The sequence below is a fragment of the Mus pahari genome, chromosome 3 (genome assembly GCF_900095145.1).
Source record: "Mus pahari chromosome 3, PAHARI_EIJ_v1.1, whole genome shotgun sequence".
Lineage (NCBI taxonomy): Eukaryota > Metazoa > Chordata > Mammalia > Rodentia > Muridae > Mus > Mus pahari.
In genome coordinates, this window is record NC_034592.1 from 162,380,007 (window position 1) to 162,406,443 (window position 26,437).

General features: G+C 50.7%; 1 protein-coding gene across 3 annotated transcripts in view; it reads left to right on the forward strand.

Moving 5' to 3' along the window:
* Positions 1 to 11,272: 11,272 nt before the first annotated feature.
* The window catches only part of Osbpl2 (oxysterol binding protein like 2), a 46,052-nt gene continuing 30,887 nt past the window's right edge, over positions 11,273 to 26,437 (forward strand). The window contains exon 1 of one of the 3 annotated variants that reach the window (XM_029536565.1): positions 11,273 to 11,415. The gene's annotated coding sequence lies outside the window, so the exon portion shown is untranslated. Of the gene's footprint in view, positions 11,416 to 14,237; positions 14,409 to 26,437 lie in introns of those variants that run through there. The other 2 variants (XM_021192322.2, XM_029536566.1) reach the window with 2 other exon arrangements.

Below are 26,437 nucleotides of genomic sequence, written 5' to 3' on the forward strand. Positions count from 1 at the left end.
GCCTGAGCGGACCCAGCCCAGAGCTGAGAACATTCACCCAGAACTCAGCGGCAGTGGGTGGAGGGGCGACCCACAAAGCAGCTTGGTTCGGGCCACGAATGCTCCCTGAGGTACCTTAGTGGGGTGGTCACTGCTGCAGAGGACAGGTGAGGTCACTGAGTTCTGGGTGCAGCCAGGGTGGTGGCAGCTGCGTTAGTGCCTGTGGGAGGGGGAGGAGGAAAGCCGCCGGCCCCCCTTCTCTGACACAGATACTGGAGGTCAAGGACAGAGTCGGCAGCAGAGGCTCCCTGAAGACAGACAGACACACCCACGCTCTGACACACAGACATTCACATTCAAGGAAACAGCCACCCAGCATCAGGCTGGGACCCACGAATAGTCAGACAGCAGACAGACAGGGAACAGTGCCCGAGGGAGAGGGAAGCAGTGACTGTCCTCTGTCACCAACGGCACACATCAGTGGATGCCTCAAAGTGGACAGAAATGTAGACTGTATGAGTATGGGGGAGGGGGACCCCAGGCACCGCTTCAAGCACCCCACACTGACAGCCGGAGGCTGGTCATGTGAGGACCTGCCCCTCCCCCACCCCAAGTGGTTCTCTGAGAACTTTGGGCAGTGGGGACTGGCGTTTCTCTGTTCCAGCCTTGGGGATGCTGGCAAAGAGGAGCCTCTACCCCAAGCCCACAGTCTCAGCCCCCCAAAGGCACCCTGGAAGCTTCTATGGGGGAGGGGTAAATTCCAGAAAGCTTCTCTGATCTGCTCTCACAAGCAAACCCTTAGGCTCCCCTCCACAGCACACTGACTTGTCCAGAAACTGCACTAGGTTCAGGCACTTAACTAGTGGTCAAAGTAACATGTGCCCTGGAACTGGACAGCAAGATCCAGCTGATCTGGTGGGCACAATCAAGCCTGCCTTTCAAGCCTGCGTGTGGCCTGAAGGGCTTGGCAGGGCTCACTCTCCCAGTACCGTGCAGCACCTCCAAAATGCTTCTCTCTCAGCTGCTCTCTCATTCTCCCCAAGAAAGTGAGTAGAACCAGATATGTTGCTCAGAAATCTCAGAGCCCTCAGGAAATGGGGTTGGGGGGAATTTAAAGGGATCCTTAGATCTCATTAATGACTGAAGCCTCAATGTCCCCATCTTGACACAGGATTGAGGGTGAGAGTTAATAAAAATTTGTAAAATCCCTATAAAGTCTTGGCCAGTCCCAGTTCCAGTCTTTTTTTTTTTTAAGATTTATTTATTTATTTTATGTATATGAGTACACAGATGGTTGTGAGCCTTCATCTGGTTGTTGGGAATTGAATTTAGGACCTCTGCTCGCTAGGTCGATCCCGCTCTCTCTGGCCCAAAGATTTATTTATTTAGTTATTTATATATTTTTGGTTTTTCGAGACAGGGTTTCTCTGTGTAGCCCTGGCTGTCCTGGAACTCACTCTGTAGACCAGGCTGGCCTCGAACTCAGAAATCTGCCTGCCTCTGCCTCCCAAGTGCTGGGATTAAAGTCGTGAGCCACCACTGCCCAACATCAAAGATTTATCTATTATTATGAGTAAGTACACTGTAGCTGTCTTCAGACACACCAGAAGAGGACATCAGATCTCATTGTGGATAGTTGTGAGCCACCATGTGGTTGTTGGGATTTGAATTCAGGCCCTTCAGAAGAGCAGTCAGTGCTCTTACCTGCTGAGCCATCTTACCAGTCGCCTTCCCCGCCCCCGCCCCCGCCCCGGTCCTAGTCTAAAGTGCCCTGGTATTGGTCATTACTCTGATAAGTGGAGGCTGGGACCCTATGAAGAACTCAGGACTATGCGACATGGAGACCCACCAACTATGTCTCCCTTCCTTCACGTGCTCCTGTCCAGGCCTCCATGAATGTTGCTGCTTGTTGCCCACCCAGAACCACCGGGAAACCACTTGGAACAAAGAGCAGTTCCCTGGTGGTTTCTTACTATTCCAGCAGCTGGGTGGACCCAATTCAACCCCATTCAACCCCACTGCCCCACAGCTGTCTATGGTGCTGCTGTGCTGGTGTTATGGAATGTTCAACATACATTTAAAAAAACAAACAAACAAACAAAAAAAACAAAAAAAAAAACAGGCAGTATGCCTATGTCCTACAAGCCCAATCCTGCACATTCCTAGGTATTCTGAAGGGGCCAAGTTCCATAAAGACACTCAACTAGGGTCACTTCAGACCCTAGCGTTGAAGGTTCAGCTGTGTGCTCTTGGAGGAAGCTACCCAGTCTCTGGGAGCTTGGAAATCTTCCTCCACAAATGGAGACCAGAAGCAGCAGGAAGGTTAAGTTAACGGCGGTGGTGGTAGGTGCCCCCTATAGGCCAGACTCACTGCTTGCATGCATGACCTCATTAGGCTCCCAGACACTCTATGTCAGTGTTTCTAAACCTGGGGGTTTCAACCCCTTTGGGGGGGGGGTGTCACATAACAGATATCCTGCCTATTAGATGTTTACACTATGACTCATTACAGTAGCAAAATTACACTTATGAAGTAGCAACAAAATAATTCTATGGTTGGGGGGGGAGGTCACCACAACATAAGCAACTGTATTAAAGGGTCACAGCATTAGGAAGGTTGAGAACCCTATGTAGAGTCATCTGCATGGGGCCACACAGAAGTAGAGTTCACCCTCTCTAGGGCCCTAGTCCTGGTTCAGCCCTGAGAGAGAGGCTCCTGAGGCCAGCAGAAATACCAGCGTGGGAAGCATGCAGGCAGAGGGACTTGGCTGGCCAACTGGACCAAGGCAATGCATAAGTAAGGAAGGTCACTATGTGGCATCCTACCCTGGAGGATTTTCCCAGGAAGGGCTTTGTGTGGGAAAAGGAACACAAGGCCAGATCCCCCCTACCCCCCCAGAGTGTACCTTACAGACTGGCATGTTAGCACAGCGCAATGGCCACATTGGAGGCTCCTGTGGGCCCTAAAGCTGTAATCCCATACACTAAACTCTTGTTTTTCTGACTGCCTGGCCACGGACCCATCCCCAAAACAAACTCCAAACAAACGGCCCTCATACCTGGTAATGAGCTAACTTCGTGGCCTCCTTCTCCTGGTTCAGGCCGCCCTTGCTAACTCAGCCTAAGCCACCATGCAAGAGCTTGCAGAGTCCCCACCCATGGGCACGGGCACTACATATGCAGCGCCCACCCATGGACACAGGTACTGCATGTGCAGCATCTGGCCAAGAGACTAGTTTTCTGCAAAAGAGGCTAGGAATCATCCAAGACCAGTAGCCCGCACCCTGGAAGAGCATCAGAGGCTGCAGTTCCAGACTCCTGTAGGCACACAGGCTGGGGACAATGGCCTATGAGGATATTTGCCTTTCTATAGGATATATACTATGGGTCAGAGGCATTTCTACGGTATTGTACTTGCAGGGGACAGGCATAGTGTCTAGGAGCTGGAGTTGGTGGAGGGGAAAAGCCACCCCTAAAACCCCTTTCAATGATCCATCAGAGAATATGTTGTTCAGGGATCGTCTGGGATAGGAGTCCTCATCTCTGGAGCTCCTCAGGCCAAGGGACCAGCAGCTAAGGACATCGGGGAGTGGGGGTCTTCACTTCCAGACCTGCCTTAGCTGGTGAACCCTCTCCCCCCCCCCCGACTTCAATTAGGGCCAGACTCTGATTTTTAAAGGGATTTCTCACTGACAAGATGTCACTAGGTCACAGATGTAGAGAGGAGAGGAAGGAACTAGAGGTTTGGGGTTGGGGATAGCAGCAGAAAAGGGTGGGCCAGTGTAAGGCAGCCAGGAAGCCAGTTAGGCTGAAGTACAGGAAGGCAGATGGGAGGGCTTTGGGAGGGAAGGTGGGAGGCCTCTCACGCAGTGGACAGGATGCTGGTGTTTCCCTGGGTCAGGAACGCCAAGAGGACTTGAGAGTCGTCTGAAAGGTTCCTGGCCACACTGGGGTTAACTGGGCTGGTGGAGAGTAGATGCCCAGAACCAGCTGGAGGCAGTTGTGTAATGAAGTCCAAGTGGGGACCTGAAGACTTTGGATGTCTTTCGAGCCTGGCATAAGCTGTGGGAGGGAACTGGGGAAAGAGGTAGGTCCAGCCTACCCCCAGAGTTTAGGGTGCAAGCACTGCACAGGGCAGAGTTTGCAGCCGTGTTGTGGAGCTGAGTGGGGATCTGGGTGTTGGGTGTTGAACGTTACAAGATTGAGGTGCAGTCACACTCAAAAGGATAGTTGGAACGCATGACTGGGGACCATGGCAGGAGCAGCTCTGGGCTGAAGAAGCCAGTGCAGGTCACAGCCTCAGCTTAACTGGTGCCATCCTCCGATGCTGTCCCAGGCGGCTTTCTGCCTCCAGCTTTTCTTCTCATTGCCAGAAAAGACCTTTCTCCCTTGAACTAAGGGTGAGTCTGGTGCTACTGGCTGCAGAGCTTCTGCCTGTGCTGTGTGGGGACACTGCTCACTAATGAGAAATAACGAGAGAACAGAAACCACCAAGGGCTAGTTGAAGGGCAGCCGTCCGGCTTGTAGCGGGCAAGGCGCTTGCCAGGGCCTGGCCTCTCAGTGCTTCATTTCCTCAGTGGAACTGATGTCTGCTTTCTCCTGCAGGAGCTCATTTGAATATGGGAATGCAGATTTTTCTTTTCTTGTTCCTTGGTTCCCCCAACCCCCCATCCCGTGACATTCTGAGCCAGCTCCGGGGTGCGCCCTGATGAGCTCAGGGCCCAAATGTGATAAAAATGGCGTCTGAGGCCATGATGCAGAACAGATACAGGGTCTGACTCTTCGTGTCCGCTTTAGGGACCGGGTGTCAGGGAGGAAAAAGGAGATGGGAGATAGGGTTGCTATTTAGTTGAACGTGACAAAAACTAATTCAAGAAATCCTTAAAGAAAAACATGGCTGTTGTTGCCTAGGGCTCAAAAGTTCAGGGAAGATGGGACTCGAGGTGCTCAAAGGCAACCTTCTTTTCCAGCTTGCCTCCCCTCCGTGTTTGCCTCCTTCCCAGACTGGCCCTGACATCTCTCTCTGCGGCTCCCTCCAGTTCCTGTCCCCTTCTCCCTGTCTTAAGAGTCTGCCTCATTAGTCTGTTTATGATAGTCATGGTAGCCGCCCTGGCCATGGTGTGGGTGCACATAATTCAAACGCCATAATGACCAGGGAGAAAACAGAGGAGGGGAGTGTTGGAAAACCCAGCTGCAATCAGTTACCTTTGCAGCTGCCCTTGGGATGGCCATTCAACCAAGTAGCCTGTGCTGGAGTCAGGAGCTCACACACCGTGCCTCAGAGACACGACCTTGACAGAACAGCAACTGTGGTGGGGTCTTGGGGCAGCTGTGCCAAGTTTCTGAGAACCTGGGTCCACTCTGCCCATCAGGCAGAGTAAGCATTAGGGTAATACAGAGAGTGAAGTCACAGCTGACAGTGAAGCTACTGGAAAAGCTGTTGTGGCATAACGGAAGACAGTGTCTTGGAGGCCACTTGTCCCCTGAGGTGCCACCACAGACCATGGTAGCACTTGTGGAGTCTGGGTGGGTGATGAGCACCCGTAGCTGTTTGACCTCAGCCCTGGCACCTGCAGGCATCTTGTCCTTTGAGTGCTAAGTCCAAGACAACCACAACAGGAAAGCCAGAGAGGAGTGGAAGCAGCCCAATTCCAGAGAGCCTCCAGGGCCTCCAGGCAGAGTGTGGGTTGGTGTGGGGCCCTGTGATGGTATGGAGCCCAGACCATGGCCAGAAGCCTCTAATCCTTATCCTGGAGTGTTTGGTGGAGCCTCCCAGACTATGCTGTGGCAACAGTAAGCCTGCCTACCCACTCAGCCAAGCTCCCACCCTCTTCATGCCAGTGCTCTTCTGGGGCCGTCTGACTGTGGCTTGTTCTAGGTAGCTGTGAATGGTGACTGTCACACAACGAAGGGGCACTGGCCAGTTCTTAGACCTCTTCGTCTCTAGAGATGGGGACAGGTGCTATGATGGAGGGCCTTGCACTGGAGAGAGAGGAGGCACAGCCCCTTGTGATCTGTTCAACTCTGCCTGTCTTCACAGAGTCCTCTCCCAACAGCCCAGTTAGTAGACACATTGAGCTCCTCCATGCCCTTGGTTCCTGCTAGGTAGGTCTAGGTCATTCCTCTGTCTGGAGTCTTTGGGGAAGGGAAGGTTTGAGACAGGATTTCTCCGTATAGTTCTAGCTACCTGAAACTCACTCTGCAGACCCAATTGACCTTAAACTGAGAGACACCCCCCGTCTCTGCTCCCTCAGTTCTGGGATTAAAAGTGTGTACCACAATGCTGGGCCTCTGTCTGAACTCTTGACCTGTGGCTGGCTGGGTCTGGTCACCTGCTCTCTGTTCTGGAAATTCCCATCTTCTCTGTAAAAGTCTGAGCTCCATATTCTATATGTTTGACTGCCATCATGGTCTTGTCCAGCCTGAATGCTTTATCTCCTGATATCTCTGGGTTCCTGCCCTCTGCTTGGCCATCTCCTGGACCCCACCGCAGTCACTCTACGTGTGACAACACCATGCCAAGGTGACTCTTGCCTCTGATGTAGACCCCAGTCTGACGGTGCAAATCTAGATGGTCAAGTTGGGGGCTAATCATACCAGGCTACTCCATGTAGCCAATGAGTGCCCTCTTCTCAGCACCTAAGGTCATGGGAGGACCAGGCATCCCCTGTCCCGGTTGGGGGAGAGTCTGCTGAACTGGCCCACTGGGCTTGTCCTGGAGTCTAACTGCTGGGCAGAAGAGCACTCTACCCAGCTGGAGCACGGATGCTAGTGGGGTTAGGTGTCATGCACCCCATAGGAAACCCCCTCCCAGTCACATACGTTCAGGGTCAGCCAACCAGCACCCCAGAAGGTACCCTCAGGGTTTTTCCAGGCTTCCCCATTGTGCCCTGTGATCTGTGTGTGGCGCTCACACTTCTGTGAATATGCCCAGTCCCCAACCCCCACCCCAGAGTTATGTGGACTCTTCTTAGAGCCCTGAGCCCTCTCCACAGGCCTCAGAAACACAGTTTAAAAAAAAAAAAAAAAAAAAAAAAAAAAAAAAAAAAAAAAGGAAGTTGAGTGAATATTGGCTTAGGACTCCTTGGAAGACCCTGCCCCTCTGTAAGGTGGCTCTGTTTACTCTTGATGTCCTCTGGGAGTCAGGCAGCTCCTTGGGGAACAGATACCTGCTAAGAAAATAGAAATGGGAGGAACTGCTCAGGGTAGGGCTGAGAATGTAATTAATGAAGGCAAGTCTTTGGATCCTCAAGAGAGGAAGGATAGGGCCTCAGAAGCTGGCGGGATGGGGGAGAGAGAGAAAGGGAGGGAGGTAGAGAGAGTGTCTCTCTGTCTGTCTGTCTGTCTGTCTGTCTGTCTGTCTCTCTCTCTCTCTCTCTGTNTGTGTGTGTGTGTGTGTGTGTGTGTGTGTGTGTAAAGTGACAAAAGGATGAAGCTGACCTGAGCTGTAGAGACAAGCCGGTAACAGGAACACATCATATCTCCATAGCGGCCTAGGATGGCTGGGTGGGTGTCTGAGATCTTTGTTGATACCTGCATCCCACACATTCATCCGCTTTATCTGACATGCTCATAGCCCACGCAGTCAGTACACAACAGGAAAACATAAGAGGGCGTCCCTGAAGGCCCCCAGACTTGTGGGAGACAGTGGGGCTGAGGTGCTGGTGGTGGGCTTTGGAGTAGGGACTGGCACCTATGAGGGCTTGCACAGGGTGCTGACAGATGAAGCTGCAGTTCCACAGAACTCGGCCGGGCGGAGCTAGTGCTTACCTGTTCCAGCTGGGACAACAGTGGTCACGTGAGGGAAGTGGCAGTGCTGAGCCTGAGAACTGAGGAGGAGGCTAGACTCTGTCTGTTCTTTGTTTGGAGACAGGGTCTCTCTGTGTAGATCAGGGTGGCTTTTAACTCACAGAGACCTAACCTACTTCTTCCTCCCCAAGTGCTAGGACTAAAGGTGTGCCTTACCAGTCTTGACTTGTGTGACATTTCGAAGGGGGATCCTGGCCAGGTGTGCCCGGTGGAGAAAGTCGGTCATTTCACCCACCTCATTAGGAATGGCTGGCTTTAGGAGCCTAACTGCTACCTGTGTCCTCTTGACTCTGCTCTCCTGGTGAGCCTCTCTCCTCGGTGTGGCACCTTTAGGCTCATATCTCAACACACAGTCCAGAGGTAGGTAAAGGGCCTGTACTCAAACCCTGCATCTGGCTGTCAAGTGCACCTGTCTGAGGTCAGCCTGCTGATAGGGAGGAGTCTAGGCAGCTTCTAGATGGATCCTGTGCAGATGACCAGGTGCCCTTGGAAGGGTTTTCACATACCTTCCCAAGCCCCGGGAAGACAGAGGCACACAGAGCCAATGACAGATAAACACCATGTGGACACTGGGCTCTGTCCTACCTGGGTTGTCTGTAAGGCCTACTTGCACCATCTCCTATTACCAAGGGCTCAGAAGGTCAGGCTGCTCTTTAGGCCAGTATATTGGGGAAGCCCTGAGCTAACTCTGTTTTCCAGGGGTGCTCTGGGGAGGCCTAGCCCTGAGTCACTTTAGAGCCATGGCTAAGGATGTCTTGGGTTTCCTGACTTCTCCCAGCCCTGGCAAAGTGTCCAGAATGAGCCCTTTATCAGCCCCTCCATCTCTTCCCCAAACAACCCCAACCTGATAGCCCGGCCCATCCCCATCCTTGCAGGGGATAAGTCACAGAGCTGGTTGGGGAATTAGCCATTGCCCAGCCCACTCCTTCTATAGGGTGGCTGTAGATTTTGCTATGAGAAGGAAATGTGGCCGAAGAATTTCAAGACAGCGATACCAGTGCAGTAAATCCAGTTTGGGTCTTGCACACTGGCATAGGCTTGAGCCAGCGAGGCTCCTGGTTAGACTAGAACACTGTGAGAGACCACCTCATCCTCTCCACCACAGGTCAGGGGCCAGGGCAGGGCACCTGACCTCTGTGGTAACCCAGCCCAGCACACAGGCAGTGGGTACTCGGTCCTTGGCTGTGTCTTGACTGACTGACTGACTCTCCCAAGATGGAGTAAGGGTGCATACCCTCTCCCAGAAGGACTCCAGTTACCTGGCTGCCTTTCCCCTCTGTCCTTAGCTCCACCTTATGGAGGAGGCATGATGGTGCCAGGAAGCGAGGGTGGGTGGCCTTGGCTAGCCTTCCTCACTGGCCTGGGCTACTACCTCCATTCCCTGTCCTGAACCTCATCTCTGCTCTCCATCTAGGTTCCCCAGGCGTGTTTAACCTGCCCCTCCCATCCGGTATGCAGCTTCCCTGGCACTGAGGCCCAGCCAGCGGCTCCGGCCAACGCATTTGGCTCTCAGCAAGCTAAATCTAACCCAGCCCAGCTGTCGCTCCTCCAGTTCTCTCCCGCCCTGTCAGTTCCCTGCACGAGGATGTGCGTATATTCTTGCCACCCAACGTGGGCCCCTGGGACTGGTGGATCGGGGACCAGGATCTGGGACCTCTCTTTGCTCAGGTGTACTCTGCATCTGTGTTCAGGGTCCAAGCCAGGGTCAGCGTGTGGCAGGTGCTCAGGGGATAATGGAAAGAAAGACAGGGCTCCATCTTCCATCAGCTCCAGTACGGCCAGGAAGAAAGAACCATAGTTTCCTGGGCCAGCTCCACGCTGGGTATGGAGTTGCCCTAAAGGCTATGAGATGGAGTCTGGCTGGCATCTGTCCCACACTGCCCCAGGAGGGTATCCTGGAGTTCCATTGTTATGGGTTTTAGTGTGTGGGGGGGAGGGGGGATGAAGTCCCAGCCCCTGGGGCCTGGGTGGGGGTGGGCAGTCTCAGACGCTCCTCAAGGTGAGGCCAGCAGGTAGGCCTATCAGACAAGTGGCCACTGTAACCGTCCCTTCTGAACCTGTTTTACTTAGGCCAGTGACATCCTCAGGTAGCATGCTTCAGCCTTGTCAAAGTAGCCGGGGATGGTGTCCTGGCTAGTGAAGTGTGAGTGGAGAAGTGGATGTTGGGGGAAGAGAGAGAATCCCACTTTCCACCAGCCAGAGTATGGCTGGGAAGAGGGGCGTACTGGTCCACTGGCTGAATATTCCTCAGCTCCTGGGGCAGATTTCCAAGCTGATTTATCTTGGGGGTGGGAGCAGCATCCCTTCCTTTCTGGTTAGAGATGTGTGTGATCATTAGAGCACCAGCCACTGTTTTGGGCCATGGCGTGACACACGAGACTGGAAGGAACCCTCGTTGAGTGATACAGCAAAGCAGGAGCCAGACAGGGCAGCTTGGGCTCCTGTCACATGGGAGCAAACACACTTCTATTTTGTTGAAGCCTTTGTTATTCTGGGCTTCCTCAGAAATGGAGTGCTTGCTAACCATTCCTGAAGGGCAGGCAGCCAAGTCGGCTCAAGGCTCAAATGTTTCCTTCAGCAAGGCAGGATGCCATTCTAGTGACCTGTCAAGAAAATCTCAGTGTTCACACATGCTGGGTCTGCGCTGGGCTCTTGGCGTGCAGGCGCCTCCACACACTCTGGTCAGCTTTGTGGGGGAGGAAGAAGCGTGCTGGCTTTGACCAGCTTTTCACACATCTCTCTGATCTCAGGAAACAGTAGCTAACTGGCAAGTGAGGACTCCTGAACTCAGGTAGGCAAACTCCTGGAGGCCTCCTGATCACTTGCCCTGAGTAGTTGGGCATTTAACTGACACAATCCACTCTAGGGCTCTCAGCCTACAGTGGGGCACACAGCACTCGGAAATGAGAGACGGTCCAGTGGCTTCTTTGGTGCTTAGAAGGGAGTCTGTGGGGCCTCCTTTTCCACCTCCTCTGGATCCTCACTCTTTGACCTCTGCAGGACCTGTCACTAGGCAGGTTGTTAGGGTAGCTTCCCAGAAGAGGAAGGACTGTTGGAGTTAGCCTAGGATGACCTGGGTTTTCTGTCGCACGGAAGGAACTTTGGGGTGAAAAGTTTATTGGGGAACACCACTTTTCCTGCTTCCTTTTGGCAGAGCTTAATAGGTGCAGCTTGTTCGTGTCCCAAAGCCATAGGGGGAGAAAGAATAAGAAAAAGCCCTTTTCTGCTGCTATTGATAACTTGTCTCTTCACGAGGCGGGTTCAACCTAAAAATACCCACCCTCCCCGACAGGGAAGCCAGCATCGTCACGTTGCAGAGGAGACTTGAAAGTTGGCTGAGAAGAATCAGCCGAGCCACGTGAGCTGGTCCAGGCCTCTGTGGCCAGGCTGCCCACTGGCAGCCTACTTCCTGTCCCCACGGAAGATTCCATGGCATGGCTGAGAAGAGAGCTGGAAGTGTGTTCTGCCAGGGGCCTGGGAATCTGGGGTGGAGATGGCTTCTGGCTGGCTTCAGCAGCAGGGGCCAGGTGGGACCACATACAAGGCACCCCAGTTCCTGGATGCCACGCCCTGGCCCAGCTGGCCGACAAACAGGCTGAGATGAAGAGATAGCACTCTGGCAAAGAGGTAAGAGTGGACTGGGTGAAGGGCAGAGGGCGGGTGGCTGGCAGCCTGTCCCTGGGTGAGCTGCTGCTCTTGAGCCTCAGTTTCCCTTCTGGAGTGGGGAGCGATCATCTCTGTTCTGCCTCCTTCAGAGGTGAGGATGGGAAGCAGGAAGATGGGGTTCGTGTTGCTATCTGGCTGTGACCACCCACAGCACCAGCTGTGGTCAAGGGAGGCCTTGCGTGGGTCTTGCGAGACACAGGCAGATGGCCTGCCCCTGGGGAAGGGGTACTCAAGAAGACAGAGGGATTCTGTCAGGGAGCCTCTGGCCTCCATTCTAAGTCCTCAGAGTTGACTTGACCTCCAGGATTTATCCTGCAATCCCCCACCTCCACTCAGCACTTGGGACTGGATGTATCCTTTATTTATACCATGTGGGGTGGGGCAGCACCCTCATGGCATCCCATTGGGTCCCAGGAGCTGTTCAGGAAGGAACACACTCCCCGAACAGTCCTTTGGCACTTCTCAGATGCCGAGAGCACTCAAAGCTGCAGCCACGCAGGGGCCCTGTGACAGGGAATCTGATCTTGTGGCCCTCAGCCATAGCCCCTTCAGGAAACTCAGGGCAGATCCTGGTCTGGAGTTTGGGCATAGCCAGACTGCTGGTCCATCAGACCTCTCTGTGCCTTGCCCTCAGGAGGCATTAAACGGGTTGAGAGCCAGTCTGACATCCGTAAAGTGGGAGCAATGGCATTCATCTCCCTGGTCAGCTGCTGACATGGGGGAACCTGAAGGGACACGGACGTCATGGAACACTTCGGGGGCATTTCGACTATCATTATCTGCACTGTCATAGCAGGGCGCAGAGCCAACCCTGCCTCTTTCTACACCCTACTAGTCCATCCTAGAGGACACTGCCACACGGCAAAGATGGAGGGAGCCCCTCCCCTACTGACAGGGATGCTGAGCCACCCAGCCCTGCACGAGGCTGCTGAAAGGTGGCGGCGGCCCTAAAAGGGGCAGAGAACCAAGAGCAGTGGTAGGCACCTGTCAGCTCAGCTTTTACTGAAAGGTAAAAGCGGAAGTGAGGAATTCAAGGCTATCCTCAGCCACAGCTGGAAGACAGGTGGTTGGAATGCCATCCCGGCCCCAGGGTCAGCCCATCTACTCCACAGCTTGAGTAGGGATGCTCAGCCTGGGTGGTTATTCTGCCCAGGTGGCAGGGCCCTTTAGCTCAAAGTCCAAAAGCAGGTGGCAAGCTGTGTCCTTCTGAGGCTTGTCCCTTGCAGAGGGGCGGATCGTGGAGATTTAGGTAAGGGTGTGGGTGGTGGTGGGTTTCTGAGCTAGTCTTGGCCAGGCCCCCAGAAAAACTGCAGAACCTGGTCAGTCTGACTATCTCCGTGGCAACCGGCTAGCCGTCCTTGTCCTGGCTGGGGGGCCAGCTGCCGCACCCTTCCATCAGCCCTCAGCGGGCTGGAGTTGCTTTCTTCAGAGGTAACCATGGCAACGCCTTTGTTTCGGAAGGAAGCCTGGCCCGCCTCCCTCTGTCTTTCTCTTTAGGAGCAGGGCGTGCAGGGGGCTCTTTTCCAGTCCCAGCACGTATCTCCTGCGCCATTGAGAAGGGGCCACCAGAAAGCCAGGCTGTCCCTAGGGTGGGAGCTAGAGAGGCAGGCAGGGTCTGCTGGGCCACAGAGGCCCTTGCACTCACTCCGTGTTTGCAGAGGACTTGAGTATCTGCAGAGTGGGCCACAGAGGCGGCAGGGGGGGGGTCTGTGTGTGAGCACCACCTTACAGGAGGAAGAAGTGTGGCCTTGGAGAAGAATCCGTCATTATGGGCTGAAGAAGGTTCATGGGGGGCATTTAGAACCCCTTTGCCAAAACCTCAGACTGGCTTAGCAAAAAACCCAAGTAATTACACAAATAACTGGAAAGCCTTGGACAGATGCCAGGTGCAGCTGGTCCTGGGTGACCTGGGGGGGTCTTGCTTCCTCCTTGGCTTCCTGCTTTCAAACGACCAGACAGACACCTATAGTAGCCCTCACCTCTCTTGCTTCTGGGTAGGTTTGTAAGACAAGAGACATCTAACTTGCTTCCTTCGGGTTTGACACGGAGCTGAACCTCCTGGCTAGGACCGGACCACATGCCCCATACCTTTGCAATTCCTGTGCCCTGCAAAGTCCTATGCAAGTCAGTAGCCATCTTGATTCATGGCACTCCGCCTGTCTCAAACCAGACCCCCCATTCCAATGTGATGAGGAGACTGGGGAACCCTGGCTACAGAGAAAACTGAGTGTTCAGAGAGGTCAGTTAGCTTTCCTTAGGCCAAACAGGCTGCAGGCCTATCCCCAGAGATTCTGGATTTAACCAGGAGCCACTGCAGACCACAGGGCGCCTAAGGGTGTTAAACAGGATGAACCGGCCTAGGAGGCCACTGGAGGGGTAAACTGGCCCCAGGGTATGTTAAGTCACGATTGGCGCGCAAAGGCCGGTGGCCACGTTTGCCATTTGTCCAAACCCCAGCAAAGGTGAGAAGCGTCTGCGGGTTCCAGAGTCGAAGGGTGGGTCTAGCCCAGCGCCAGCCTGGGATCGTCCACGCCCAGCCACCTGACTCACTGTTTGTAAACTAGCCTCTCCCAAGGTCACTCCCCTTCCTCCTGCCTCCCCTTCCTTCTAGCGCCAGTATCTGCATAAACCCACCTTCTCCAAGCGGTGATTGGCTGGGCGCGCCGCCACTCCCCCGTGTGAGCCGGATTATGATAGGGCCGAGGGAGAAGCTGTCCGGAGAACGTGATGGGCATGGTTCCGCCCCCGGCGCGGCCTGCGGGCCGAGCGCCGATTGGCCAGGCGGCGGCTGACGGACGGCGCGGGGCGCGGCGAGCGGCGAGCGGCGAGCGGCGCGGCGGGCTGTGGGTCGGAGAGGCGCGGGCCGCACTTCCGCTTGGGTGTCAGAGGGTTGCGGGCCGCGGTCGGGGGCGGGGCGGCCGTGGGGTCGGCGGCGGCGCGGGGACCGCTTTCGGGTGAGTGGGCTGCGGCGGAACGGGCGCGCGGGGACGGGTCTCGGGGAAGCCCATGTGCCACCTAGGCCGCGACCGGGCCCGGGCTGGAGAGTCGCGGCGCTAGGCCGCCGGGAGTGGGGACGACCTCGGTAGGGACGGGCCCCCGTGGGGCTCGAGCGAGGTCCGCGGTCGCACGCGAGGGACTCCGGCGTTCTCCCTTTGCTGGGCGAGCCGCGTATCCCCTCGGGGCGCGCGCGGAACTTGGTGCCCGCGTGGCCTCAGGTCCGAGGGCCTGTGTCTCCACAGCGGAGTCGGAGCGCGCCTTCAGACCCGCACCGGCGAGGCAGCCAGGGCTGTCCGCGCTGAGTGCGGCTGGTGGGCCCCGCGTGGAGGCACCGGCGGCGGCGCACAGTCCCCCTTGCTCCTCCGATACGCTGCGGCCGAGTGGGGCGCCTCAGTCTTGAGAGTTGGACAAGCTTTTGGGTTATGCTCTTTTGGGTCGGCCTTTGCACATCTGGATCAGTGGTTCTGTCGGGCTCAGCACACACTTGGAGGAGGCCTTCATGTAGCCTAGGCTCCTTACCGTCAGAGATGTTGATGGGACAGCTCCTGAGTGGGATCCTCAAGGATGGGGAACTGCTGACCCTTTCTGCAGAGAGCCTGGCCCCTGCTAACTGTCACCCGTCATCTCTCCCACCTTCACATCTTGTTTGTGGCATGTAACATCTGGTGTACCAGTAAGAGTTACATATGGGTCAGTCGTTTGCAGTGGGCTCTGACAAGCAACAGGTGCTCCAAAGTGTTAGTTCACTGATGGTGAGTAAGGAAACAGGAACGTTTGAGTGGACACATTGTCCGTCGCCTCGCATTGCCTCTGATGGTGCTATCTAAAGGGTGACAATGAGGAAATGGGTGGTTGCATGTCCTCCATAGAAGCTACCTTCCTGTTTGCCCCAGGTACTGTCTGGTAATAACAACTCTTATCTCAGGGGATGCTAATTTTGAGCAATTATTTGCTCTAGATCATTAGAAGCATGAGTCTTACAGCAGTCACTAACATTATCTTTATTCCCGAGGAATAGAGAGCTCAAGTAGCTTACTTCAGAGCACATAGTAGTAAATTAAGTAGCAAAGGTACTGAAACCCAGGCCTTTTCTTTCATTTTCTTCTTTCTTTCTTTCTTTCTTTCTTCCTTTCTTTCTTTCTTTCTCTCTCTNTCTCTCTCTCTCTTTCTCTCTTTTTCTTTCTTTCTTTCTTTCTTTCTTTCTTTCTTTCTTTCTTTCTTTCTTTCTTTCTTTCTTTCTGTTGTCGCTAGGGATGAGCATGGTCTTATGCCTGTCAACATAAGCAAGCAGCTTATATATATCCCCAGCCTTACTTTTTGATATTGTAATATAATTACATCATTTCCTCCAAGTCCCCTAGTCCTCCCTCTGCTCTCCCCCCTGGCCTCTATTTCTTGGATTATTGTTACATATGTACACGCGCGCATGTGTGTGTGTGTGTGTGTGTGTTTTACGTATCCTTAAATACCTGAGTAGTGCCTGCTCAGTGTGTTTACTGTTACTTGGTTACTTGTACATATGCTTCCAGAGCTGATCACTTAGAATTGGGTACCAGTTAGTGTGCTCTTTACATTCATTTTGTTACTTTTGAGGAGGATCTAATGGAACTGGGGTAGGCCAGATGTAATTGAGCATGACCTTGAAGTTCGGGGACTACAGGTACGCATCATAACCCTGGTGAGTTCATATTCTTTTCGTTGTTTTGTTTTTGAGACAGGGTTCCACTGTGTAACACTGGCTGGCCTGAAACTTGATTTGTAGATCAGACTGACCTCCAACTCAAGGATCTGCCTGCCTCTGCCTTCTACTTGGTGGACATTTAAGGCCAGTTCGAGGCCAGCCTGGTCTACATAATGAGTTCCAGGATAGCCAGGGCTACATAGAGCAACCCTGACTTGAAAAACAAAAAACAAACAAAAAATGCTAAGTGAAAAATCCACGAGCTCTTTTTTTTTTTTCTGCTTTGACCTGTGCTTTGATCTTACTCTGTAGTCCAAGCTGTCTAGACCCACCCCCAGTCCATCTGTTTCAGCTGGGATTATAAACACCTTATATGAAAGTTAGGCTGGGTGTGGTGGGACACACCTTTAACACTCAGGAGGCAGAACCAGGTGTGTCTCTACAAGTTTAAGGTCTGTCTGGTCTACATAGTGAGTTCCAGGACAGTCAGAGCTATGTGGACAGACCCTGTCTCAAAAATACCCTCTCTCTAAAACATACATACATGCATACATACATATGCTCACACACATACACACACATACATAGGGAAGGGGGGGAAAAGTATGGAGTTCTGTTTAAGAATGTGTGTTAAGGGCTGGTGAGATGGTTCAGCAGGTAAGAGCACCCGACTGCTCTTCCGAAGGTCCTGAGTTCAAATCCCAGCAACCACATGATGGTTCACAACCATCTGTAACGAGATTCGGTGCCCTCTTCTGGAGTGTCTGAAGACAACTACAGTGTACTTACATATCATAAATAAATAAATCTTTAAAAAAAAAAAAAAAGAATGTGTGTTAAGAATACAACAGATTGCCCTCTTACAAAAAGGATGGAAACTCACAGGCAAGATATGTAGCTCACTGGGGAGAGGCATTTTCTGCCAAGCCTGATGACTTAAGGTGGATCCTGAGTACCTGTAAGGTAGAAATCCTGAACTGTCTCCCAAGTTGTCCCCTAACCTCAACATGTACACTATGACTTGTGTACACACACATATGTATACACATGTGCACACACACACACACAAAATTTAAATTCTGGTTTCTTTTTGAGACAGGGTTTCTTTGTGTAGCCATGGCTGTCCTGGAATGAGCTCTGTAGTCTAGGCTGGCTTCAAACTCACAGAGATTGGCTGCCTTTGTCTGCCACGTGCTGGAATTAAAGGCCTGTGCCACCACTACCCAGGGAAAATAAAATTCTCAAGTATACGTTTAATAGGAATCTATAATAAAGGGGTGGAGAGATGGCTCAGCAGTTAAGAGCACTGATTGTTCTTCCAGAGGTCCTGAGTTCAATTCCCAGCAGCCACATGGTGGCTTACAACCATCTATCTGTAATGGGATCTGGTGCCCTCTTCTGCTGAAGAGTGTCTTCTAGTGTCTGAAGATAGCTATAGTGTACTCATATATGTAAAATAAATAAAATCTTTAAAAAAAGAAAAGAGAATGGCAAACTTGAGGAGGTAGGCAAGAGAAGGTAACGAGGGGGGGGTAAATCTGATCAAAATACATTATGTAACGTGTAGGAAAATGTCAGTGAAACCCATTATATGTAGTTAATTTATGCTAATAAATTTTTTTTTGTTATTTTTTGAGAGAGGGTCTTATATTGTAGCCCTTGTGGGCCTAGAACTCACTGTGTAGATATGACTGGCTTTGAATTCAGATATTTGCCTGCCTCTCAGAATGTTAGGATTAAAGGTACTGACACCCGGCTTCATTTTTTTTTGTTGTTGTTTTGTTTTGTTTTGTTTTTTGTTTTTCGAGACAGGGTTTCTCTGTGTATCCCTGGCTGTCCTGGAACTCACTCTGTAGACCAGCTGGCCTCGAACTCAGAAATCCGCCTGCCTATGCCTCCCAAGTGCTGGGATCAAAGGCGTGTGCCACCACTGCCCGACTGCTTCATTTTTTAAACATGTTAATATTGCTAGGCATGGTGGTAAACACATTTTTCATTCCAGCACTTGGGAGGCAGAGGCAAGTGGATCTTTGTGAGTTGGAGGCCAGCCTGGTCTCCAGAGCAAGTTCAGCCAGAGCTACACAGAGAAACCCTATCTCAAACAAACAAACAAACAAACAAAGCCATTAACTTTGGTCCTCCTGCCCAATACTTCTGGAAATGCTGAGATCTCCTGGTTTATAATGGTAATTGAAAACATAATACTCCTTTTTTAAAGGATTTAATGTGTGTGTATATCTCTGTCTGTCTGTCTGTCTGTCTGTCTTATGTGTGTACCCATTTCATTACCAGTGGAAGACAGAAGAGGCCTTAAATCCCCCTGGAGCAGCTGGTGGTTGCTAGAGACAGAACTCAGGTCCTCTGTAAGAGCAGCAAGAACCCTTAACCACCACCATTTTTTAGGCTCTGTCATTCCTCTTTTTGATTAGAACATTTTTGGTGCCTTTTATTCTCCTGTGCTGCCTAAAATGGAGTTGACTGCATCTTGGAGATTATTTCTCTAATAGACAGACAGCGTTGTTGTGGAGTAGCCAGGTATATGCTGTGCCTTTGGGTAGAAGTTGTGTGACAGCCCTCACGGTGGTTGACATGGTGGTGTGAGGTTAATGGGAAGGCTGTGGTAGGCTCCTGGGTCCTGGCTGGTCTCTGGGCTGTTTGACAGGAGCAGTCACTATTTTCTCTTGCCTTCTGTGCCTTTGCCTGAAAAATGTGTTTAAATGAAAAATGGGGAATTTAGGTAAAATATAGCTATACGCATGTGGTGTGCTGTAGGGCACCCCTGGCTCTTCCACCTTCCAGGTGAGACAGGCGTGTAGGAACGATACCACACATACTGCGGTTGGAGAGGTCAGAGAGCCTTTTGCCAGGCAGATCTGTGCTCTGGAATGCATTGCTGTGGAATGAAGGCCATCAAGTGGGTGTCCTGTAGTTATAAAAACATCCTGGACACCTCAGGGTATGGATACTCTGACTTGCTGTGAGCCTCTGTGGTGGCACTGTGAGTATAAGTCAGTGTCTCCTTGTCATCACCTGATTCCATTTGGATGTGGACATCTGATGTACTGTTTAGCACTAATTGTCCGGTGCAGGGTTTAGTCCAAAACTCAGTCAGTATTTGAACACAACTGTTAAGTATTTCAATCATGGGACCAATGAAATGGCTTAGAGGGTAAAAGCATCGCCATAGAGCTCAAGGGCCTGAGGACAATCCCACAACCCGTGAAACAGTGGACCAACAGAACCGACTCCACAGAGCTATCCTCGATCCTCGGGCCTTAACATGTGCCCTGTTGCATGTGTGTTCCCCCCATAATCATAAATAACCAAAATTTAAAAAATACTTCAGAGAGGTGGCTCAGAGATTGAGAGCACTGACTGCTCTCACAGGTCCTGAGTTCAATTCCCAGCAACTACATGGTGGCTCACAACCATCTATGTTGAGATCTGGCGCCCTCTTCTGGCATGCAGGCACAAAACATTCTGTACTTAATAAATAAATAAATCTTTAAAAAAAATACTTCCGATGAAGTAAGGAGAGACGGCTTAGCTGCTGAGTGCTGATTGCCCGTCCAGAGGACCCGGGTCCAACTCCTAGCACCCCATGTGGATGTTTATAGCTGCCAGTAGCTCACATACGGTGTGCAGACAAAACACCGATACAAAAATACAAACTTCAATCATGTGAATAATAGTTCAGGCTTGAGTTTAATAATACTTTTGGTGTCTAGGTTCAATCCTGAATTTGTATCTGATTTCTAAGTTTTGCCTTTTCAAAGTGTTTTGTTAACACATTTCCACTGCTGGTATTATATATATAGTCTCATGAGACTACTGGTTTAATCTGAATCTGCAGCCCTTTATAAACATGATCATGTGCTCAGTGTGATGTGAACTTTGTTGATACTTCCTGTTCTTTCCAAATTCAGAAAACCAAGTGGAGGTCGCTTGGTAGAACCTCCCAACACGATGTCTTTCTCTTGGTGCTTTTGGTGATCAAACTTCCACAGTGTCAGTGCCGTGGTGGTAGTGAGCTGGAAGGGCTGTGTGTGCTGTTGCTGGCTGCTGGTGTATGACTCTTTCTTTGCTTGCTTTCTCCTGCCTTTCTCTGCCTTCTTTTAGAATACCTGGTTAATTTTGATTGTTGTCTCTTTTAATTGGAAAAAGGCTTTGTATTTTAAAAGAGATTGGATATTTTAAAGAGATTGAAATTTTAAGAATTTGCAAAGACTGTGGGACTTTTAAAGTTATTTAGATCTTGGTCTCTTGGTCTGTGCCGAGGAAGGATGGATGTAAGCAGGATGTTTACCTGTTGGGGCTGACAGGGCCTGAACGTGGCCTGGGTACTGGCATGTTTTAGACTTGTGCTAAGGTATATCAGGTAGGTAGGGTCCCTAGGGCTCTTGGCTGAGTCTCTGCGCAACAGTTTTTCAGAAGGGATGAATTACTATTGGTTTGGAAAAATACCTGGAAAGTGTCTGCACTGGTGAATGCTAGAGTTCTTGGTGTAGGAGCAGTTACACATGGAGAACAAGAGGTCTGTTGGGAGCATGTACCAGTCTGCTTTGGCAGGTTACAGTGGATCACCTGGCAAACGAGTGTAATCTGGCTAAAGGCTAGTTGTAGAAAGTACCAGCTGCAGCCTGACACCTTGTATACTTGCTCTTGACAGAAAATGAAATGCTTTAAAGCCAGCGAAAGGGTGTGACACAGTGTCTGGGACACCCTGGAGAGGGGGGAAAAAAAAACCACCATTAGTGTCATAAGTGAGGCTACCCCAGAAATTGTTAAAGGACTTGGGCCAGATCTGGGGTGTATCTTACTCCCATGAATGCTCAGTCCTAGTGCTGGCCTCTCCCAATGGTGTGTAGCAAAGACAGCACTCTAGATTTAATAGTTACATGTAGCCAGGAGAGGTTAGGCAGGTGGGGTTGGAAGGACAGAGGGGAAGCGGTCCTGGCTCAGTGTCAGCAAAGTGGAGAATGTGTGAGCATAGCTTCTGGTTCAGTCACAGACCTCTGATATTCCCAGCCCATTTTTGGATCAAGGATCTTTATCACTTAATCAATAGCTGAGTCACCTTGCTTCAGACAAAATAAACACTGATTGAATTTAGCAGCTTTTCTCTTTTCATTCCTGTTTTGTCTTTTGTCAGGAGGAATCAGGGTTTATGGATTCTCTGACCTTGGTCTTAACAGCTGTTCACCCTTGGCCCCAGTGCTCAGTCAGACAGGATCGAGGGTGTGAGCTGGGTAGGTTTGGTTTTATCAGGACAAGTTTTTCAGCACTGCAAAACCAGTTCAGCCAAGGGACTACAGAGTGATGTTGAGCAAGTTGATGAGGAAGAGCCTAGAATGGGAGAGGAAGCCAGCCAAATACAATGTCAGCAGGGCTGGGAGCAGGCTGGACATCTCACTCATGGGTGACCAAGGGTCATCCATCTGGTTCTGCCGTAGCTCCCCTTTTCTTGGCTCTTGCCAAAGCTGTGGTTTTGATAAGTAGATGATCAGTGAGGTGGCGGTGGTGGTGTTTGGGGGGGAAAGAAGCCACATGGAGCAGAGGATTAACCACTTGTCTGATTCTGCTGCTGTCTCAGTGGCAGACATAAGCTGTGGGGAGACCCATCCACAACTTCCCCACCCACTCTTTTGAGCAGCTTTTGAACTGTTCTCTTCTGTTGCAGCATAATGATGACTAAAACAAACATTTTTGTACAAAAGCACTGGGCTCATCTTGTGTGTACTTGAAATACATTGTGTTGGATTATAAGATAATGTTCTTGAAGTGTGTGGTATGTTTTCTTCTGTGCTTGCTTGCTAAATGTGATCTTGTGAAGGAAGGAGCCTTATGAATAGTGGACTCCAGACTCCCTTTAGTCCCCCCATCTCCCCCAAGTGGCTGCTGTTAAGGGACCCTGTTGAGCACCTTCTTGGCCTGCAATTGAGGGCCACCCTGCTGGTGTGGAGAATGGAAACAGCAGGCGATTAATGCTGTTGCTTTCTTTGTCCTCTGGGCCTAGACACTTCCCTTTTCCTGCATGAATCCTAATAAACTTAGAGTTCTCTGTGGCTATAAAACTTGCTCAGCAGGTAGATGCTAACAAGACTTGTTCTTGCTTTTGCTGAGTGGAAACTGGAGGCTGAAGTCAGCTGCTCACTTACACAGATCTAAGCACGGTTAGGTTTTACTTTGGTATGGATTGTGTAGCTCCTGGCAGAAGCCACAAATCTTGGGAACTTAAAGCTGAGGCTCTGGGACAGCTAAGTAAAGGCCATTTGTCTCACCTTTAATGGCACCTCTTGTACAGCTGGAGCTAACTGTGTTTGGCTAAAGGACTGGGAGCCAATGTTTAGTAAAGGTCACTTCTGGTTCCTTCCCCAAGACTGCCTGTGCTTAAAGCAAAGCTTGCATGACCTGTGCACTCATCTTGATGACTGAAGGCCAGGCCAAAGCCCACCAGCCGCTCTTGCTTCTTTCCTAAAAAAGCTGTTGTGAAAGAGTAGGGATTGTTTTTGTGGTTCTAATTTTATACAAGATTTGTAAAAATAACCACTTCATGTCTTCCATGACAAGGCTCTTCAGACCTTTCATGAGGGCCAGCAAAGAGCATTGTCCAGTGACTGTGAACTGAGAGCTGCAGGGGGGGAGGGGATGAGAGTGGTCAGTCTCTCATTCTTGTCTCATCCTGGGGGATAGCTTGGTCTTTGCAAATTGGCTGTGGTGTTTGAGCTGAGCTTGATTATGCTACTGTTGCCCCAGCACAGGCCTGGATTTATACGGCTGGAGAGTCTCCTGCTTCATTTCCTCCTATCCTTTGGGAGCTGTCAAGAATTCTAGGGTCAGTGGATAATGGTTTAGCCTGTGAGTCCCATGGGCCATGTCTGCCTCACCAGGCCTTTTAGAGTAGGTGGTGCATGGAGTCATGTTGAACACTCATTCCTCTCTCACACTACATTTCCTGTGGCACAATAGCTTCCTGGGTATTGCAAAATGACACCCAAGTGACAAATGAAGACAGGCATTGAAGAAGTGACCAAGAAGGCAATGCAGCCGGAAAGCATTGTCCACTCAAAGTAGCCTGGCTGCTTGCGAGAGGAGTGAGGACCCTCACTAGGCCTGGGACTGGTGGCTCTAGATGTTGGGGAAGGGTTGGGGAGTAGGAACCTGGGCTTCAGCTGCCTCTGGGCTGTGCAAGTAAATTCTATGACTATGGTGACCTTGGGATGAAAGGTACTGTCATGATACCTATGGCTGCCATGTCTGGTATATTTCTGACATTTCTCTAGACTCCTATGTCCCTGCCTACCCTTGAGTGAAGATGGAATTGTACATTTGGCCTTAGCTTAGCTGTTGATAAGACCTCACTGTTGAGGATTCCTGCCCTGTGATGCTATGTGATCTCTTGGGACAGAGGAAGTTTTCTAGGAACATCTGTGATCTTCCTGTCTGGTCAAGCAGGGGTTTTGAGGATTGGAAACTAACATTTTCCTGCAGAAACTAACTGGAGGGTTTCTCTGTGTAGTTGTGACTATCCTAGAACTCAATCTGTAGACCAGGCTGGCCTCAAACTTACAGAGATCTACCTGCTTTTGCTTCCCAAGTGCTGGAATTAAAGGTATATGTCACCACTGCCCGGCTACAAATGCCTTTTTATTTTTTTATTTTTTAGATAGGGTCTTAAATGCCCAGGCTGGCCTTGAACTCCTGATCCTCCCGCCTCCGCCTCTCAGATGCTGAGATTACAGATATGTGAGAAAAAGTGACTTTAGAATGGTTGTATTTCTCATCATGCCCTGTAGAGATCCTATCTAGCTTGCCCCTCCTGGTTTTAACAGCAGAGGTTCCCATGGCTAGGTTTTCCAGCAAGCTGATAGTAGCGTTCTCCAGTTTGTTCATTTAATGTCTCATTGTTCAAACTTCAAGATCTCTTCCCTCCCTCTCCTTTCCTATTTGGTTGAGAAAAGGCATCATTGTGTAGGCCAGGCTGTCCTGGAACTCCAACTTCTCTTGCCCCATCCTCTTGTGTTGTGGGATCATAGGTATGCACCAGCATATCTGGCTCTAGATCTATTTTTATTAATAACCCAAAGATACATTGTAAGAGTAAATTGGGAGAATTCATGGAGGTAGTGGGGCACTTTGGGCCTGATTGGAAGACAGCACAGAGAGGGACCTTCAGAAGAGCTCGGGAGGGGCTGCCTTCAGAAGAGCCTGGGAGGGTCCTTTTTGAAGCAGATGGACATTTATTAGGTAGCAGAACAATTGTTGAGAGTCCCAGATTGGGGAGGGGTTATGGTGATGGCATGCTTGGTGGGCTGAATGGAAGGAGAGCCCTGCCCCAGCCTAGAGTGATTTGTGGAGAAGGTGGAAGGCCAAATGATGCCCAGCCAGAACTAATCTCCTGGGTGTTCTCTAGGCATCAGAAAGGGAAATACCTGACTAGACAGCACTGATTAAAGAAACAAGAACTGCAGAGCCCTTCCTGAAGCAGTCCCTATGGGATGATTCTTAGAGCAGGAGAACCTATAGGTCTATTGCTTAGGAGGTAAGGTCTATTTTTTATCTGCTTTATGTATGGCCTTAGCCTTGGCAGAGAGCTGTGTTGACACACACAGCATAGCTCTTAGGTCAGTGGGTTGATCAGTGGGTAAAAGCACTTGTTGCCAAGCCTGTTGAACTGAGTTCCATCTCACATGCTGGAAGCAAGAAACAGCTCTACTGGGCTGGTGAGATGGCTCAGTGGTTAAGAGCACTAACTGCTCTTCCAGAGGTCCTGAGTCCAAATCCCAGCAACCACATGGTGGCTCACAACCATCTATAACAAGATCTGACGCCCTCTTCTGGAGTGTCTGAAGTCAGCTACAGTGTACTTACAAATAAATAAATCTTTAAAAAAAAAGAAACAGCTCTATAAGTCATCCTCTGACCGCTATGTCTGCCTGTGGAACACATATACCTTCACCCCTACATATATATATAAGAATAAAGGAATGTAAAAAAAAAAAACAAAAAACAAACCTACAGCCCTGAGGATTCAGGTCGCCCCATGTAAAATGTCCCAATATGGAAGCAGTGTCGTGAACTTTGTGTGGTTGCAAAACAGGTCTTTTACCGAATCCATTGGTGGGAACGTGAGGCGGGCACCACAGCAAAGCTTAGAGTGTTCTGCTGTACGTTGTGGATACGGTGTTGCTGTCTGATGGTGCTCTGGGCTTTTGGTTGGTGTGAGCCTATAGTCTGTTAAGAATGCAAAGTCAAAGGGGTGTTAGGTCAAGAAACAAGTGTGGGCAACAAGTGGCTTTTAAGGGGAAAAAAGATAACCCGGGATAGTTTGGCTCCTGATCTGCAACACTCCAACTCTCTGCAATGGGGTGATCTGTTCAGAAAGCCAGACATAGTCTCCTTTAACAGAAGAGGCTTATTTGCCAAGTACAACTTTGCATTCTCTGAGGATTTTCTGCTAAATAGAAAAAAAACATAGAGTCTGTAGGTTACATGGACTTGGGAGCCATGTTCTGAACCAGACCCTAGAGATGATGGGACAGACTTGCAGAAGGTCTGAGGACTGATAGGTGCTGTTCCACCCTGTGGGCCATCTGTGAAGGGCTGGGTACCTTTGTGGCCTTAATGGTGCCCAGCCCCATTTTCCCACAGATCTTGTCAGTTGTGGCAGTCCATCAGGAGAGTTCCCTGGGAACACTGGTGTAGTTGGCCATGCCAGAAGGACTTGCCCCATCTCTTTCTGGTGGCTTAGGTCTACTGAAACTAGTGCAGTGGAACCAGGTTTGGCCTGACAGTACAGCAGTCTTCCCTGGCCCTTGAGCAACATTTGTCTCCTCCATGGCAACCTGCAGCCATGCTGTTAGTTAGAGGTCAGTGGTTTCACTTATAGTTGTGAGACATCCTGCAGATGAGTGAGAAGATTGGGTCCTTGACCTTGTCGAGGCTTGTGGGAAAGAAAGTCCTACCAAGATAGGTTTGTTTGGTTTTTTGTTTTTGTTTTTGTTTTTGCAAGATAGGGTTTCTCTGTATTGGGCTGGCTGTCCTGGACCTTGCTCTGAACTCAGGGATCTACCTCCCTCTACCTCCTGAGTGCTGGAATCAAAGGTGTGCACCACCACTGTCTGGCTCCAACATGGATTCTTGGTCACAGTTGGACACTAGGGGGACATATGGCATTGACATGGGCCATAGTAACTGTAGTGTCCCAATAGCCGGCAAGCTTGTATTTGGCCTCACATTTTATGCCCTTGTTACAATGATTTTTCTGTAATTTACTTTTAACATTAGAGGTTTTACTTTAGATAA